The sequence below is a fragment of the Euprymna scolopes genome, chromosome 25 (assembly GCF_053919585.1).
Source record: "Euprymna scolopes isolate OS-2025 chromosome 25, ASM5391958v1, whole genome shotgun sequence".
In the NCBI taxonomy this organism is placed as follows: Eukaryota; Metazoa; Mollusca; class Cephalopoda; order Sepiida; family Sepiolidae; genus Euprymna; species Euprymna scolopes.
Window position 1 is genome coordinate 19,956,802 of NC_136506.1, and position 21,258 is coordinate 19,978,059.

Consider the following 21,258-nt stretch of genomic DNA (forward strand, 5'->3'; position numbering starts at 1 on the left):
GTTTTAATATGTCATGCATTTTAGTTTTGTAGTGCAAGTACCAGAAAATTCTATTTTTCATAATCTTTTTTTATAAAAGCATTTGGAAAGAGAAGCACTATATCTCAGTTAATATATGGTGAGTCCAGTACACTCAACTCATACGTCGTGTTGCAAAAACAGGACAGTGAATTAAACAGAAAAAACACATCGAATTTCTTTAAATTTAAATGCTATTTATGTGGCTTCAGTTGACATACTTTTCTGTAGCTTCTTTTTCTGTGGATCTTTGATTTTTTCTGGGTTAGTATAAAAAAGAAAAAAATAACCATCACATGGTTATCACTGATGATTTAGTACAACTGTTACTTACAAGCAAACTGCGAATTAAATATATTAGGCACATATTAGAATAGCATGAATTTGGGGTAATAAAAGCAAAAGGCGTAAGTTTAATTTGGAAGCGTACTAATATATGTATTATGTGCATATCGTCATAATAATTGTCATAATTTTCGTCATAATATTTGTCATAATATCGTCTATATAATTTTCATAATTATAATCATAATAATTGGCATTGCGGGATACTAATATATTAAATATGTATAATAATAAAGCGTAATTATCGTCATCCAAATTTTCATGATTATCGTCATCATAATTGTCATAATTATCGTCATGGCATAATTATGGTCATAATTATCGTCATAATAATTGTCATAATTACCGTCATAATCATCGGCAAAATAAGTGTCATAATTATCGTCATATTTATTGTCATTGCAGGATACTAATATTATTTATTATGTGTAATGATATAGCGTAATTATCGTCATAATAATTGTAATAATTATCGTTATAATTATTGTCATAATGACGATAATTATTGTCATAATTATCGTCATTATAAGTGTCATAATAATTGTTATAATTATCGTTATAATTATTGTCATAATTATCGTCATTATAAGTGCCATAATTATCGTCATAATAATTGTCATAATTATCGTCATAATAAGTGTCATAATTTCGTCATAATAATTGTCAAAATTATCGACATAATAATTGTCATAAGTATCGTCTTAATACTTATCATAAATATCGTCATAATAATTACCATAACTATCGTTATGATAATTGTCATTGAAGGAACTGATATATTAAATACGTGTAATAATATAGTGTGATAATCGAGTAAAAAATCGTATGGTCGAGTTTAAATGTAGAAATCGGATCCATTTAATTATAATTTTCACATCGTCAACTATCTGAATTTTTAGCAATATTACATTTTTTATAATAATATGAGGAACCCACAATACTACACATGCAATCGCCACGTATTATGGGAACAAGTAATGCATAGGTGTTCAACAAATTTCCTCTGCGCAGAGAAATGATCAAGGTTACAGTATCTTTTAAAACATATCCAAAATGCAATGATCACGAAGAAGAAAAAAAAACACAATTTTACTAGCGGAAACAGTTTTTCGTTACGAGTGATATTTTTCTGGGAATTAATTTCTAGTTTAGTCACGTAAATACTTTATTCTTCCTTTCTCTGTGTGTCTCTCAGTCCTTACTAATCGTAAAATTGCTTGCGATGAACGAGACAATGTCCAAAAGCGAACGTACACTAAGACCGCCTGATTCAGCACTAACTCTTTTTTTACGTAAACAGACGCTTCTACTTTTTCTTTTGAAAAAAAAATCGATCAAAATAAGTCTCTTCTTTTTTCCCAACTCTGCGATTTTATCACACGACAGCCCAAACAGTTGCGCTGCCGCTTACGCAAATAATACGTTCTATTACATTAACTACGCATCTCCTTTTGTGTTCTAGAGTAAGGATTACCAACCTACATCTCGGGAGTCAGATCCACCCACCGATGTCAGTTTTAATTGGCCCGTCAATGGTACTTTTATTAACTTGATAAAACTTGTGAAACATAAAATTTTGTGGTAATATTTCAATTTAAATATTATGTTTAAAATACTAGATTTTTATGCATGTAGAGACCTCCTAATAGCTTTGTTCTTAAAATTAGGTATTTAATTTTTGCCAGCTCTCCTCTACCGTATTCTAGACAAAAAAGGTTTCTCATGAAGATGAAAAAAAATATCCAACCTCATAGGCAATTACGACTGTCAGTAAAGAATCTGACGGCGTTAATAATGCTGTTCATCGAAAATCTAATACAAAATTTGCTGACGTCTACATCAATACAAAGTCAATGTGAGTAAAACATTTGTAACTTGTAAATTTTTAAAATTATTAAACTTAATTGTCATGTTTACGTACAATATTAACACATTTTTGTTGTCACCTCACAGTAATCATCAGTAGAGAAAAACTATTATCGCTGTTTTAATGAACATGGTCAGGTGTGATAATGTATGTGCACTCATTGTTTTTACAACACCTTCATCGGATATTATTTTTATTCAATTTGCTACACGAATCAAAGGTTCGTGAAAAAAATATGTCCGTTTTCTAAGGTTTCTGTCGAAACTTACCATATTCTAAGGGTTTGATAAAATTACCAATGTGAAGTTACTGATTGTCGTATCGGTTATAGATTAATATTTACACCATAATACAAGATAAGGTTTATTGGCTGAGCATTGAGCAGTCGACTGTACTCTTCTTAATATGCTAGATTTTTTACGACTTATTTTGTAGCCGGCATTTATTATCTATTTAAATTTCCCCTTGACATAGATACATATATATATATATATGTATACATATATATATATATGTATATATATATATATATATATGTGGGTGGGTGTGTGTATAAGTATATATACAAGAGAGAGAGAAAGAGAGAGAGAGAGAGAAAGAGAGAAATAAAAAGGAACACGCCGAGTTATGTTTTTATCAATGCGTTGTCTTTATTTCGAACTTCCTCTGGATGAATGAGATTAAGAAAACAAAAACATCAGTACAAATATTTAAAAAAGTTTTCATGTGCAATGTGTGATGCTGTTCCATTTAAGAAACAGAAAAACACGTTAGAAATTCAAAAAAGGGGGTGGAATTTTCGTTGTTAAAGAGAGGGAGATTTTTAATAACGGCATATAGTCGTTAATATATTCTTTAAGGTATGAGCGCAGTTAATTTTTTTTCAGGAAACAAATTGTCTCTTAGAATTTACATATAGGTATGCAATAGATATGCAATAAGTGTGTTTTTGTTATGTAATTTATTGGTTGAGAATATATGGATTAATTATTCGAGGGGTTGTTTCTATGGTGTGAGAAAGTTAACCTATGTTTATGATTAAATGATGTTCTTTTAATAACAGTTTATTTATAAACGCCGCTACATTACCCGTACCTAGTTTAATTGTGCTTGAATTTGCGATATGCGCTAATTCAAGAAGTCTCCGGTGCTGTTTATTTGAAATAAATGTAACTAGTTTTGCTTGTTTAAAGTCAAAAGGTATGATTATGCTGCAATGAATGAGAGAATAATACACTTAGAGAATTGCTATTTTTTTATATCTCCTTCATGTTCACTGTGCCCTTTCTCTAACTTACGCTAGGTTTCACCAACGTATCTATAATGGCAATTTTGGCAAGGAACAGTGCATATGCATTAAATAGAAATTTCTGCATGGGTCCAAATACTCTATATACAAATTTTCATATCTGTAGACCAAGAACTGGTGAAAGGGATTCGGTAGATAACATGTATTCACATGCATACATATATAGATAATGAGTTTGTTTTTACTGTAATCTGTTTACGCAAATATTACTATAACATGTTTAATTAAAGATAAATTACATACAATCTTTTCATGAATATAATTTCACGTAATATTTAGCTTAAGATTATAAACACATGAGAAAAACGAAAACCTAATAGGATGTTAATTAATATGAATGTTAAAAGGGTGTTTGCATACCAATGCAATTCAACAACCCATATATAACAGCATTTTGTTTTCTTTTTACATAAATAGAAGAACAGGTTTTTAATAGAAATATAATTACATGAACAAAACAAATTTATAGGAGTAGTGAATGAAACGCGGAATATTCAGTGTAGCTTAATCGCCATATATATTTTATGAATTACTAACTAGCTCTACCTACGTATTGGGTACTTTTGAAGTAAATACTTAAATTTTAGGCATAAATCTATAGTTTCGTATATTAATTTTATGTGAGTAAATTAAGTAGTTATATATATAAGCATATATATATATATATATATATATATATATATATATATATATATATATATATATACATGCATATATATAAATGTACAGAGAGAAAAAGAAAGAGGGGAAGATCTATAGATAGATATAGATAGATAGATAGATAGATAGATAGATAGATAGATAGATATGTGTGTGACAGAGTAGGACATGAAAAGATCGCCACTTTTATCCTGATTCTAGTATAATGACGTATGCCCTCCAATATTTCCGATTTCAATAAAATTATGACTGACAAAAAGAAATGAAATTCTCACTTTCGGATTAGTATGTCATTTTTATACCGCATTGAGATAGAAAATTTTCTCACTGCAGATATATTTTATAATGTTTTTTTAGAAACTTCTTAATACCCCCCCCCTAGTAGCACATTCAAGATTTTGATGAAATTTGAGATTTTTAGTCATATATTCTTGGTTTCCATGATCGATGTATTAGATTTTTTGTAAGAATTTATAATCAATACATATCCATTTTTTTTTGCATAACCGCATTTTAAACAAAGTCAAATGTTTTTGCTAAATCTTCATTTCAACTAAGAAATTAAGTGTACAGATTTCGGATTCCGCACCTTATGCCCCTTAAAATGACTGATTTTCTGGATTTTTGATCTTGATAAGTTGTTCAAACATACACATACACACACAAACACACACACACACACACACTTATATATATATATATATATATATATATATATATATATATATATATATATATATATATATATATATATATACTAGACTACCGGTGACCCTTTGGGTCAGTATGTTATATTAGCTTTGGAATTCATGTATGAGCGTGACACTTGTGACGTAAAAAAATAGGTTGCTTTTTTTTTACATAGCAGAAACATTTCTATGAAAGTATATTAAAATGAAAAAATCACAGATGGATCACTCAACCATGAAAAACAAAATCCTTCCTATTCGTGTAAAGTTACCTATTTTTCCGAATAATCGCTCAAAAACAAAAAAATTGAACATGATTTTCCTACGAATCGAACGCCGACGAAAGTCATTTAGCAGCAAAAACGCACGTGAACCTACCGATGAGAAATATAAGAATGAAAAACCAATATTAGCATCCTTCAACCAAGTTATAGAAAATCAAAATCCCCCCCTAATTAATAACACCCGAAGCAAAAAAATAAAAACCTAAATAAATAAAATAAAAAAAAACTAATATTGAAAAATATTAGTAAATCTGTCAACAAATTCACCGTTCTCACACAACTATTTTGTATCTAGAAATGTAAACAAAAAATAAAAAAGAAGGAAGGAAGGGAGGAAAAGGGGCGGGTAGAGAGTAGTAGCAGTAGTAGTAGTAGTAGTAGTAGTAGTAGTAGTAGTCTTGGTTTACTACAATTGTTCTTATGTTTGTCAACGGTTTAAACTTGTTTTTTTGTAAGAAAATAGCGACAGTATAGTTGTAATAAAGTATAGTTCTTAACGAACCCCCACTCTTCCTATGTTATATAATAATTTTGAAATAATAATGGTAATTTTTCAGTGTTCAGGTCAAAATCTGCAAAGGATGCGATTGTCATTATTTGTTTACGTTGTTTATGTGCGCATGCGCAACCGGATGTCGTAAAACAGGAAAGTGGGATACATCCCTCGTTACAAGGTTATTTGAGTTTTATAATCATATATATATATATATATATATATATATATATATATATTTCCAAAAATACGTTTAATGTTTTAAAAAATATATTTTTAATTATATCGAATCACGTTTAAAAATTTCGAAATACGTTTAAAAATTATTTTTTAAAAACCCAAATCTTTCAAGGTTGGGAAGTGAGTATTTATCTATCCTAAGTGATTTCCCTAGTTTATTAACATTATTATATTTTTCTATAGTTTTAAATTCGAAATAGATTATAAATTACATTTATAAAATATAATTTTTTTTTTTTATATATATATATATGACATTAATTAAAAATCTATAATATAATTGCGATTAAAATCCAAGTTTACCGACTAATTATTTATGTATTTACAATTTTTTTCCTTATATATATATATATATAAAAACAACATCTAAGTGTTGTTCTTTTCATTGATCCAATTTATTAGGAGACCCTTCCTTCTATGTATGCAACTTTTCAAAGCTTCACTCCTCACATTTAAACATTTTATTTTTGGGTCATGAATGGACCGGAAGATGTAGTATTTCTCTGCGTTACAGAGTGAGCATTGACTTAATTCCGGGACGTATGCTGGTCTATGCTCTATTTTTCTCCATTTTATGGAAAAGGGTGTATTTTTTTCTTTAAGCTCCCACACGCGGGTAGCTAATGCTGTATTCATCCTTGTTTTAGCTCTAAAGGAGCTCATATGTGCATAATATCTTTGTTTAAATTGGCCTTTTGTCATACCTACATATATTTCCGGTATATTTGTGGATTGTTCCGTTACTGTGGCCTCATAGACAAGGGATTCAGCTTTACAATTACCCTCCAATGGACAGCTATTTTTGGTCCTGCAAGAGCAGCCTGCGTTATCTATCTTTTTTGGTTCTTTGGATATTATCGACTTTATTGATGGAGCTGTCGAGTAACTAACTTTCACCGTGTTTCTATTAAAAAGTTTATGTAGTCTATGTGTTCTTGGAAAATGTTTGTCTAGAAGGCTAAGAAAACAATGCCCTACTCTAGTTTTAGTGTTCAATGAAAATGGAGGTAAGAACCAGATTATTTTCCGTTTCCTCTTTCGTTTTATATTTTCTTTATTCTGGGTTTGTTGAAATTTTATGTTTTCATTGAACCCAATTTGATGCAGTGCGTCATTATAATATGGTGCTGCTTTCTCGAACACTTCAGCGTTCGAAGAAAGCCGTGAAATCCTTTGGCTAATGTTCGCTACCATATTTTTAAACACTGTGGGTGGGTGGCATGAACCCTTATTTATATACATGAGTTTTTCATTTAGTTTGTGAAAGGGTTTGTGTATTTTCTTCTCGAGATCTAGAGTGGCATCTAAAAAATCTACTCTATCTAAATTTGTCTGTATTATTATTTTAAAGCCTAGTTCCTTAAAAAATTCAGTTAGGTCTTTTCTAAGCCTGTCTAGTGCACATCCATTGTAGTCACGCGATAGGCAAAGTCCATCATCTCTATATAATCCAAAAAAGTGATCTGGGAATTTATATTTCATGGTCTCCAATAGAAAAAGTCCAACCAGATCGCAGATATCCGCACTGTCATACGCCCCCATCGCGACGTCAAAGGGGTCTTCGGGGTTTGATTTTTTGACCCACGTTTTATCGTCAAAAAATAAAAGGGTCTGTCGAGCTTGCATGATTGTTTCCTTATCGAGCTCACTTATCTTTCTATATTTTGATGCGAAGATCAACGATTTTTCTAGGATTTCCTTAGTGATTGAAGGGTAAAAATCGACGATATCCAGTTGTGTAAACTTACATTTGTGTGGTTCAGTTATGTTTTTAAACCAGTCCAGTACCGCGCTAGTGTCTGCCCACAAATTAAGATTTGATTTTCTTTTTATCTCTTTTACTATTTCTCTAAGTATAGACTTGCTAGCTAGACCGATTTCGCTTTTAGCCGGGTTTATTAACCTGCAGGTTGGCCTATTATTAAACAAAACGAGATTTGAACGTGGATTCGCGAGGTATATATACTTCACACTTCCGGTTGTAAGATAGACGAATATTGGCTGAAGAGAGCTCGATAAGGATACCTTAAACGGGCCTTATTATCGGGCTTGAAACAGACGGTACCAATGACCTGTCTCAACTAACAACTTTCTGTACACAAAATATAAGTACGCTCTTAAAATTTGGATTTTCCTTTTAATTGAGCACTCTGCTGGAATTCTTTTTCCAAAAAAACTAATCATATTCGCCCCCACCAGGAATTTACGGTAAATACCAATAGCCTAGTGGTTTAGCACTATCGGGAAAGAACACCACAAAACAGGAAGTAAAGACCACCTTCTTTAAAAACAACCGGAGATGGAACAATATACCTTAAATTACTCCACTAAAAATATACCAACACCAAGTAACCAGCTGTATACAAGAATCCTACTATCGAAAATTGAAGATGTAATTCAGAGGATGAGATGGAAGGTTATAAACGAAACAAACATCCAAGAGAATGTGAAAAACAATTTTGGATTAAAATCTATAAAATACCCGAGTAAAGTGGAAGAATTAGAAAATTTTGAAAAAGATTTACTAGACATTATCGCTAAGCTTGAATTTAAACATAGATCAAATCAATTTCAAAAAACAATGACAGCTGATATCAAAAAAATAAAAAGAGAAAATGAGACGATTGTTTTCTCAGATAAAACGAAAAATTTATATAAAATGGAAAAGGAACAGAAAAAACAACTTGTACTAAACTCAATTACAGAAAAATACCAGGTAGCAAGAAAAGATACTTATAAATCTATTAACCAAGAGGCTACAGAAGTTGCCACAAAATTAGGTATAGAATACAGAGTAAATAGGTTAGCAAAGAAAAATGTGTTTATAACTTTAAAAGACCACAAGGAAAATTTTAATAATAGGCCAACCTGCAGGTTAATAAACCCGGCTAAAAGCGAAATCGGTCTAGCTTGCAAGTCTATACTTAGAGAAATAGTAAAAGAGATAAAAAGAAAATCAAATCTTAATTTGTGGGCAGACACTAGCGCGGTACTGGACTGGTTTAAAAACATAACTGAACCACACAAATGTAAGTTTACACAACTGGATATCGTCGATTTTTACCCTTCAATCACTAAGGAAATCCGAGAAAAATCGTTGATCTTCGCATCAAAATATAGAAAGATAAGTGAGCTCGATAAGGAAACAATCATGCAAGCTCGACAGACCCTTTTATTTTTTGACGATAAAACGTGGGTCAAAAAATCAAACCCCGAAGACCCCTTTGACGTCGCGATGGGGGCGTATGACAGTGCGGATATCTGCGATCTGGTTGGACTTTTTCTATTGGAGACCATGAAATATAAATTCCCAGATCACTTTTTTGGATTATATAGAGATGATGGACTTTGCCTATCGCGTGACTACAATGGATGTGCACTAGACAGGCTTAGAAAAGACCTAACTGAATTTTTTAAGGAACTAGGCTTTAAAATAATAATACAGACAAATTTAGATAGAGTAGATTTTTTAGATGCCACTCTAGATCTCGAGAAGAAAATACACAAACCCTTTCACAAACTAAATGAAAAACTCATGTATATAAATAAGGGTTCATGCCACCCACCCACAGTGTTTAAAAATATGGTAGCGAACATTAGCCAAAGGATTTCACGGCTTTCTTCGAACGCTGAAGTGTTCGAGAAAGCAGCACCATATTATAATGACGCACTGCATCAAATTGGGTTCAATGAAAACATAAAATTTCAACAAACCCAGAATAAAGAAAATATAAAACGAAAGAGGAAACGGAAAATAATCTGGTTCTTACCTCCATTTTCATTGAACACTAAAACTAGAGTAGGGCATTGTTTTCTTAGCCTTCTAGACAAACATTTTCCAAGAACACATAGACTACATAAACTTTTTAATAGAAACACGGTGAAAGTTAGTTACTCGACAGCTCCATCAATAAAGTCGATAATATCCAAAGAACCAAAAAAGATAGATAACGCAGGCTGCTCTTGCAGGACCAAAAATAGCTGTCCATTGGAGGGTAATTGTAAAGCTGAATCCCTTGTCTATGAGGCCACAGTAACGGAACAATCCACAAATATACCGGAAATATATGTAGGTATGACAAAAGGCCAATTTAAACAAAGATATTATGCACATATGAGCTCCTTTAGAGCTAAAACAAGGATGAATACAGCATTAGCTACCCGCGTGTGGGAGCTTAAATAAAAAAATACACCCTTTTCCATAAAATGGAGAAAAATAGAGCATAGACCAGCATACGTCCCGGAATTAAGTCAATGCTCACTCTGTAACGCAGAGAAATACTACATCCTCCGGTCCATTCATGACCCCAAAATAAAATGTTTAAATGTGAGGAGTGAAGCTTTGAAAAGTTGCATACATAGAAGGAAGGGTCTCCTAATAAATTGGATCAATGAAAAGAACAACACTTAGATGTTGTTTTTATATATATATATATAAGGAAAAAAAATTGTAAATACATAAATAATTAGTCGGTAAACTTGGATTTTAATCGCAGTTATATTATAGATTTTTAATTAATGTCATATATATATATATATAAAAAAAAATTATATTTTATAAATGTAATTTATAATCTATTTCGAATTTAAAACTATAGAAAAATATAATAATGTTAATAAACTAGGGAAATCACTTAGGATAGATAAATACTCACTTCCCAACCTTGAAAGATTTGGGTTTTTAAAAAATAATTTTTAAACGTATTTCGAAATTTTTAAACGTGATTCGATATAATTAAAAATATATTTTTTAAAACTTTAAACGTATTTTTGGAAATTTTTAAATGTTCGATATAATTAAACGAATTTTTAAGTTTTTAACCGATACCAATACAGATTTTAAAGTTTTTATACATAAGGAAAGAGATTTTAAAATTAAATGGGGTTCAAATTAAAATCGATTCATATAAAAAAAACATTTTTTCGAAATTAGATCTTAAATTTAAATAATTCAAAGTTGAAAATTAGGTATTACATTACCCGATATATATATATATATATATATATATATATATATATATATATATATAGATAGATAGATAGATAGATAAAAAAGGGGGGGATTAAACAAAACGAGATTTGAACGTGGATTCGCGAGGTATATATACTTCACACTTCCGGTTGTAAGATAGACGAATATTGGCTGAAGAGAGCTCGATAAGGATACCTTAAACGGGCCTTATTATCGGGCTTGAAACCGACGGTACCAATGACCTGTCTCAACTAACAACTTTCTGTACACAAAATATATATATATATATATATATATATATATATATATATATATATATATATATAACTGATCTAATATGGCTTTACATAATATTACTAAGCGAAATATGTCGTTAGTGCTATCTTTGATAAATGATTTCATGGTGTCTGCCAAAGGTGATCCCTCACACAAAATAAAAATCGCTTACTGACATTCCGTGAATCACTGGGCTCGATTCGTAACAGGCCAGCAGACTTGTCAAAACGACAAAGAAAATCTGTAAATTGTAACCGGAAAAAGAATCTTCAATTTCCCAGGCTGTCATTTTTAAGATACCAATATCTATTTGAATGTGTAATATTATCTGCATCACTTGATGAGAGTTTTTTTTATCTTAATGTACATATCGATACGCTTTCATATGCTTGAACCCTAATCACATATACATGGCTTATTTGTGTTATTCGTCTGTTTATATCAGCATATCCGCTTAAAGAATGCTATTAAAAATGGCTGATGAAAAACGAAACTTACCTAATCTTGAAAACATCTTATAAGATACGCAATCCTTTATCATTTTTTGTATATTATTAGTGTAAGATTATGCCAGGGCAAGATTAAGTTGCCTTGCTGATAGTCGATTTCGAATAAAGGATATTATTATTGAAAAAGTAAATATTGTTTATAAAAAATATTGATGTTTTGTAACTATTATGTTGAAAATTGTACGCAGGGGGTATGTTATTGAAACAAAGAGATGTTTAGTAAAATAGTGAACCTGAACAGAGAGGTATATAAATTTTGTCTTGACAGAAATGTAGGTTTTCAAACAGCAGACTCCGCATAAAATTGTCAAATGAGACCAAATCAAGTAACGAAAAAGTGTTTGGAAGTCACGTATCAGGCTGCAGAACCAAATGACGTAATAAGATCCCTTACTTTATATATATATATATATATATATATATATATATATATATATATATATATATATATATATATATATATCTTAATTTTAAAGGAAAAGAGAAAGTTCAATTCCACAAAGGAGACTTATCCGGATAACGTCAAGCTCAACAATAATTATAGAACAATAAGTATATAAAATGAAGACACAAAACTATATATTGGTAGATATAGAATGGATCATGTATTTAATAATGGAATACAGGAAAAATTAGGGGGATAGAAGGGACTCTTTATGTCAGGGCATTTTGAAGCTTAATGCTTCGCATCAGAAGAGTAGAGAAGGTGGTAGGTAGCGTTGGGACGACGTGGCGTCTAGCGTAAGGTGCATTAGGGGCAGAAGCGATTAAGAGGAATTATAAAATGTTAGGGGAAGCTTTATTTAATTCTAAATATATAAGGAGAAGCTTATTATATATAGTATGATATATTAGATTATATATGGTCTTTAACATAGTATTGAGATTCAGGGGTGTATGGATTATGGTTAAATAGGCGATGTATTTTGCTGCGTGGTAATTTATTTTAACGGTTTGCGGAGACAACTTCCCCCTCACTCGTTAACCCCTTTTCCTGCTACTCTGATCCCCCACTTTTCTGTATCCGTTTCTTTTAGACGCCCCTAATAATGAGTATTAACAGTACTTTCATTATTATTATTTTTAGTAGTGGTGGTGATGTTGTAGGTAGTACTAGAAGTATTGATACTACTACTTTTATTATTATCATTGTTTTTTAAAGCTTTTACAATTGTTTTTATTATTGTTTTAATCATCATTATAATTGCTGTTATTATTATTATCCCCGTTATTATCTCCGTCAATGCTACCATAATCACTATTAACATTAATTTTGAATTTAATTTTGAATTTACTTCTATCACAAGTATTGGTAATATTATCTTTAATGTGTATTTTTAATGGTTACCTTTAAGTTTGTCTTTACTTCATCTTTATTTTTATCTTCAATTTTGCTTCTATTTTCAGTTTTATTATTACTGCTATTATTATAAATTTCATTACTATTATCTTTCGCGCTATTATAATTACCCTACTATTATTTGGTAAATTTTACCACACTCATAAGTATTAATGGTTGTCTTACTCCTCCACTTTGACATGAATAGGTATACTTAACCTTTTGCATCAAGTTAAACGCACTCATAGTCATTGCCAACCTAATCTCCGACCGCCCCATTATGATCATACTCCCTATACTATAACAGTAGAAACTTATAAATATATTGCCGCATATTACCTTTCAGTTTTACCCTCCATCCCCCACAAAAAATTGTATGCAAATTTATAGTCGCCATTTGCCGTTTAGGTGGCACCAATCAAAAACAAAATTACCCACTCCATAGAAAATAGACACCCCACAGATTAAGGTTTCGAATGAAGCAGATTTCATTTTTTCCCATCAGAGTTTCTCTTTTGGCAATGGTTTCAATCATATGTTTGATTAAAAATTCCATAATATGCGTAAACGCTTACTTTTAAAGTGGTCTTATGATTTAGACCAGGACTTTATATATATATATATATATATATATATATATATATATATATATATATATATATATATATATATATATATATATGCGTGAGTGTGTATGTATCTGTCGAGCTGGTTCGCAAAAGAATGAAGAAACAAAACCGAAATTTAAAAATAAATTTCTACATATTTTGAGCAAATCCTTGAAACATACTACGACGTAAATTGAGTTGAAATTTTAAGAGTTTGTTTAGTTTAATCTGGCAATTAAATTAACAGGGTATCTACTGTTGCCCTTTGAAAATTGTGATCAAAATGTACAGACATTTGAGTGTATATTTCGCATTTTATTACAATTGTTCTGAAATCGCTTATACCCTAACATTTTTATTGTGTTAAATTGCCTTTCGGGTAATCGGAATGGAATTATGATGTACATGCCCTTTTGATTGCCAAAGATGAAATATGTTGAAATACATTTTTTGCACTGTTTATTTAAAATTTTGCAGCTTTGCGTTTCTTTGAGGGATGAAAAAAGGTTAATATTGAACATTTAGTTTTATAAAAGAAGCTCTGTAATGATGTAAAAAGTTTATGGCCATTTTTGTTTAACAGAACAAAATTTATTTATTGCGGACTATTATTCTCATCCTCATTAGCTGTTTTTTCATGACGTTTCGGCCAACTATTCCTCTGGCTTTCGTCAGGTGGTAACGGCGACGGATAGGAACTTCGAATCTCTTAACTGCATTCTCAGCAATCACTACCATCCGTAGTTGTTGTAGTCTCACCACGTTTTTGGTCAAGTAAGCCTCTGGTTGGTTTGGGTATGATTGAAACAGCTACCTTCAGATAATGCTAATCTGGAATCGTAGAGATTCAACGTCTCTATCAACTGGGTCACGGGCCGCGAAGGCGATCAAGGTTGATTTTTTTTTTATCTTATAAATCCACGAAACGTCGTGAAACAACAACTAATAAAGACGAGAATAATAGTCCGCATTAAATAAATTAATATAAATAATACTCATCTCAATAATGAATTCCAATTAAAATAATATATAGAACGCTTTTGTTTGGATTTTTTTTAAAAAAGAACTGAATATGTTTGTTTATTTTTTATAGGGACAATTGCCCGATTTTTTTTTGTATGCAAATGACGATTTTTCTTTTGAACTCTTTATTAATAAAAGGCTTTCTAAGTGTTTGCTTGTCGTTTTATTTTTGTGTGTGTCGAGAGTGCAAGCTGAAGAAGAAACACCTATTTTTTGCATGAACATTTAACGGTATTCGGCAGTTAAAAGGAAAATTTTACTTTCAATACTAGAAACTTTTCCGGCTCATCAAACAGGTTAACATAGCTGACTGGACTCTCAACTCAGATGTTGAGACCCTTCACTAGGGAGGATTACCTAATTAAATGGCTGGAAAAATTAAAGATGGTGGCAAGGTTGCAAAAAATCGAAAACGTGTTCACTCTTCTACCGCTCTACTTAGAGGGGGAAGCCTTCACTATTTACCAGCAGATGCGCGATGAAGATAAGGGCGACCTTGCCTCAGTGGAGCAAAGACTGAAATTGGCTTTCGCTGAGAGTACATTTGAAGCACTCGGAAATCTTGCAAGTTTGAGGTGGACTGGCGAGTCTGTTGACGTCTTTGTTGCGGAGATCAGGAGACTGGCAGGATTTGTGGTTACGCGGGGAGGAGCCTGGGGAAGACAGTAAAGCTATACCTAGTGAACGGTTTCTCAGAACAAATCTCCGCGAACATGCAGAGAATCACTGAGATCAATACGATGGAAGTGGACGAACTCTTGGTCCACGCAAGAGTCCTAGAATGTCAAAGGTCCAATCGTGGCTGCAGCTGTGAGTCGAAATAAGTACATTAGGTCCCATTTGAATGACGAGAGACAGGCAGCGAGCCGACAGGACGGGAGACCTGCCATCAAGTGCTTCCGGTGCCAGGGTCCTCACCTGCTCAAGGACTGCAAAGAGCCGAGACCGGGAGTCACCTGCTACCGATGTGGACGAGTGCGGCACATTAGCCGCTATTGCGTTGCTACACGGGACCAGGGTAACGAGTAAAATGGAGCCATTGTTCCAGTGGTTCCCCCTTCTATGTAGAAATGGCGCAAACCTAAACGTTGCCTCAGTTACCGGTAGTAGCCAACGAGAAGAGAGGCATGCCCCTTGTTGAATCAGGCTGCATTGGTAACGAAGAATGTCGCTAAATCATGGAGCGGAGCCAGGAGTATTAAGACCGTGGATGACAGGGAAGTGAAATGTCTAGGAGAGACAACAGCGGAATTACTGGTGCAATGTGTGCCTATTGGACTACGAGCCCTGATGTTGGATCGTCTGGTTGGTGATATTGATGTGGTTTTAGGTGTAAGTGCGATCAACCAACTGGGGGGGGGCGCTATGTTGAGAAGGCGCCAAGTAATTTTCGGACGCCTCGGCGCAATAGGAATGGCAGGAGTGGAAGGTGATAGAAATATCGGAACGCAAAAACTGGGCCCTTGCTGCATTGAGGACGAGGATTTGCTGGCAAGGTTCCATGGCGAGAGGTGGACGGTTGAATGGAAATGGATCTCCGGGACTCCGGAAGTACACTGCGAGGAGACAAAAGAAAAGGATTCGAGGAAGAAGTGGATAGAGGAAGGAATTCAGAAAGCGTGGGCAGGGGAAGATAAAGGAGTGCTACCATTACTGGCGGTTGTTCAACCCACAAAGACAAAGTTAGACCAGTACTGGATTTCAGAAAATTAAACCATTATTCCCGCCACACTGGGAAGGGGATTGACGTATGCAAAAAGGTTATGAGAAAATGGAGCGGGCCACTAAGATCGTCGACCTGAAGTCGGCTTATCTCCAGATCCATGTAGATGTAAAACTCTGGAAACATCAATTAGTCCGGTACAAAGGGGAGATATATTGTCTTACGAGGGTAGGCTTTGGGCTGAGCTCAGCCTCCAAAATTATGACTGCCGTGCTGAACAGGGTGTTGAGTAAAGACTGTATAGTGGGCAAGGCTACTAGTTCGTAAGTTGATGACATTTTCGTGGAGGTAGCAGAGGTCACAGAAAGAAAGTGAGAAGCCATATCGCGAGGTATGGGTTGACTGCAAAACCGGCGGAGTCCCTGGATGGAGGAGCGGCGTTGGGGGTGAAACTAAGCCGATATGGCAAAGGAAGCCTTGTCTTTAGACGAGGATATGCAATACCCGAAATCGGAACCGACGTGACAACATGAGAACTCTTCTCGGTCTGTGGGAGACTGATGGGACACTATTTAATCGCCGGCTGGCTCGGGATAGTGTGGAGCTTTATTAAACTACAAACGGGTACCGATGGCTGGGAGGGCCGTGTGACGGAGATCACGAACATGCTACAAGAAATCATCGCGAGAGTGACGAAAGAAGACCCAGTAAAGGGGGAATAGTACGTCAGCGGCGGAGACGCGGGGGTAATTTCGTACGATGCCAGCAATCTGGCATTGGGCGTCGTATTAGAGATGGGAGGTGTAACTGTGGAAGTGACGGCGTGACTAAGAAGTAAAAACGGCTATTCCCATATCAAGGTAGCCGAACTGGAGGCCGCTATGAAAGGACTAAATCTGGCCCTGAAGTGGAGATTGAAAACGATTGAAATCAAATCCGATTCGGCAACGGTAGTTTCATGGATCAGGCCGGCAGTGACTGGCGATAAGAGAATTAGGACCAGAGGTGCTGCAGAAATGCTGATCAAGCGCAGGCTTGGAGCACTTGAAGATTTGATAGCGGAATTCCAGTTGAAGGTATCGCTAATGCTGCTCGCATCAGAAAAGAACAAGGCGGATTTGATGACACGGGTAAAGAAGGCCTGGCTGCAAGAGAGAAACGAGGTTTCCTCAGCATGTTGTGCAGGGGAGAAAGTTAAACAGTTACATGAAATGCACTACTTTGGTCGAGAACGGACGTTATTCCTGGCAAAAGAGGTTTACCCGGAAACTACCGAGAAGGACGTCAAGGAGGTAGGGGAGCATTGTCAGAAGTGCCAATCGATAGAGCCCGGACCATCCAGACACGAATTAGGAGAGTTACACATTGCGGAGGACTGGAGGCAATTTGCCATTGATATGACCCATTATCGCCATAGGCTGTATCTGTCGATGGTCGAATGTGGACCAGGGAAGGTTGCCATATGGAGAGACATCAGGGCAGAAGCTGCATGGGCGATCGGAGGGGTTATCGAAGAAATATTTTTTGAGAGAGGGCCGTTGGAGGAACTCTTAATGGGCAATGGCGCCGTTGATATTTAGGACTGTATCTTGTAATTTAATGCAATTATATATCTTTGTATTTGTGTTGGAAGATTTAAACTCTGATTTAATCAGATAAAGAAAAAACCGTTAGACAGTGCGTATATGAAGAAGAATTGAAAGTCAGCATATAGGATTAGAATTTCAGAAAGCGGTCACTAGGGTTATCTTAAGTTTTCGAGGATCATAATTTAGTCGGCGGTTATACTAGTTTTCCGGAGTGCGTTGCGTATTATATTGTGGTTTGTAGAATTCCCCCAAGTAGGAAAACCACGATAACACTCAACAATTGTGTTACAACTACTTAGGCATGAAGATGGTGTAGCATAATTGGGGTCGACATGAGTAAAATTTTATCCAATTAAAATTTTCCCATAGGAGAATTGCTACTATCAAGATACCTGGTTAAAGCTTTCAGAGTTATATGAAAAGGAAGTTCTCTAGTTCCTGATTCCTCGACACTAGGGTTGGTGCAAATTGTTAGGTTAGTTAATTTAAACTATGGATTTGCTTTTTCTCTATGACTCTGATGAGATAATGTTGGCTCCTTGGATCTAATGAAGTCGCAGTTAATCTTTATGTTAAACGGTATCTTAAAAGTAAGTGTGTTGACCTCCAGATATGCTGCAGTTAAGGGATTTTCTGTTATATTCCAAAGATTAAGAAAGGATAACACGATGTTGTATTTACGTAATATTATATATATATATATATATATATATATATATATATATATATATATATATATATATATATATAGTTAATAAAACATGTTAAAAACACTTTAGAAAAGAGTAAAACATGTTTAATTTAACAAAAGGAAGCACAAATTAAGTGGATAATCCCTAATAGGATTTAGCAAAACGCAGGACGCGATTTCTATATCTATATCTATAAAAGTGTACGTGTCTGTGTGTCTTTCTGTGCATCTGTCTGTGTGTCAGTGTACATTTTCCTACGCAATAACTCTGACAATTTTAAGTCTACAGACTCGAAAGTTTATATACAGGCTAATGAGATTTGGGAAAATCATTGGAATCTGTACAGGGATCAAAGTTCAACGATTTGGCATTTCAAAACTCTACCAAACACGTCTGAACATTTGAAATTTTAGATATGGGTTGCTTGGATATTGATCTAACTTAATAACTTGATTCGAGCCCAAAACAATAAATGTTAAGGGGTTATAGCTGCGGTCAAAGTTAACAAAAATTGACGTCTGCGGACTCTACCAAATTATTCAGACAATTTCTGGTCTAAACATTTTAAATTTTACATAAAGGGTATTCAGAGATAGGGCAAGCTGTTTGATGGGTTTGGGTCGAACATTTTTAGTTGCCAATATATAAAATGATGTATGTATGTTGACATACCTGCTTACAACTTTCGACAGAGGCGACGGATTTTAACAAGATGAGTATCATTTAAAGGTTCCACCTTTCAGATGACAAATATCGAAAAATTGGCTTAAAACATTAATACCTTAACCTTCAACTGGGCACTTTTCGACAGGAGGAGTCGTTTCTTTAACGAGATGTTTGAAAGTTATCCTCTGCTTTCAATTGTCTAGCCTTAGTTTAATCATAAGTCACTTCCAGTTTGGGGGCGGTCGTAACAGTAAAGAAGTCAGGTCTTCTTTTCCCATTCTTTTCCTCCTTCGCGGTACGGGTTTGAGCCTGCCTTCCCACTACCAATTTTTGCTCAACATACACATCTAAACTCCCGCGCAACGCCGGCATGAAATGCTAGCATATGTATATAAATGAAATTGTCTGTGTGCGTGCATTTTCCTACCACCAAACTACTTTGACAATTTTCAGTCTCTAGATTTGACATAAAGGGTATTAAGAATTTGGAAAATCTTTTAATCCGTTTTCTTCCATGAATGTGGTGGTAAAGTAGAACAAAGTTAAACAGTTTGATATTTGAAAACTCTAACAAACATATCTGCCAATTTTTATCTAAACACTTGAAATTTTATTGTAGGTTACTTTGCCATGAATCCAACATTTTAATTCAGGTTGAGCCCAAAACAAAATATGTTAAGGGGTTAAAATCGGGGTCAAAGTTAAAAAAACAGCCAATTTTTGGTCCAAAATTTTACAATTTAACACTAAGTGTATTCAGACATGGGCAAGCATGCAAATGTTTTTTGCCGAAAATTAGACTTCTAAGAGGTCAAAGTTCAAAGGTGTTGATTTGGCAGACCCCATAAAACTATTCGGCAAAAATGTTGCTGTCAAGAAGTAAAAGTTGAAAGAGTTTTCCTTTTGTAAGCCATACCAAACCCTGAATATGAGTTAAATTATATATATATATATATATATATATATATATATATATATATATACTGTTGGAGATCCCCCCTCCATGGGATTAATGAACAATCTCATGACGTCAATTCCTCTGGTGATGTCACTTCCGGTAACGAGTAAAGGTGCCCGGCAGTCAGAGATTGGTACGCGGGTAAGCAGGTCATGTGCAAACGCCTAACAGTTGAGGAATGGTATTGCTAAACCCACCTTGCCTGTAATATATGTGAACACACGTTTGTTTCTAAGAGTTCTGTTTTCCTTTCGTTTTTTTTCACATTTTACACCATGACAAACTAGTGGCAACCAGATTCTACCCTCACACGGGTTAACCCCCCCCCCAGAAAAAGGAAAAAACAAAATTAATTTTACTTCAAAAGAACTTCTGATTACAAGCTAAGTAATCGACTGGCATTTCCTTTCTAAAAACAATATTCTAAAAAAAAAAAAAAAAAAAAGAAACGAAGGCAAGACAAATCTCTCGACTCAATTTTAAGTAATCTTTTTGTGTCTATATATAAGTTGAAAAGAACTGTACCAAACGAATTTTTGTCTTTGCCGAAAAAAATAATTTGGTTGTTGATTTGAAGAAAAAAAAGAGAAAAGTTTGACCCAGATTAACCGCGTAACAATTCTAATCGTAACTTGTCTAATGCTCATTCTCATGCAAATTCTGCTCTTGAATATCCTCAACCAACACCTGAACTACGGCGGTCGTTCTGTAAGAGAATGTTTACCGATCAATTGATGGCAAACCCTAAAAGAAAGAGTTACTGATAGCTTTTACGAACCAAACGCTTGGAAGGAGCTGTTGGAGACGACTCTCCATGGAATTAATGACGTCAATTCCTCTGGTGATATCACTTCCGGCAACGAGTACCGGTGTCCGGCAGCAGGTCGTGTGACAACGCCAAACAGTTGAGGAATGGTATTGCTCAATCCGCTATTCCTGTTATATACGAGAAGATATGTTTGTTTCTAAGAGTTGTATGTCCCTTTCGTGTTTATTATCATTTTACACCATAATAGACACACACACAGACATATATATATATATATATATATATATAT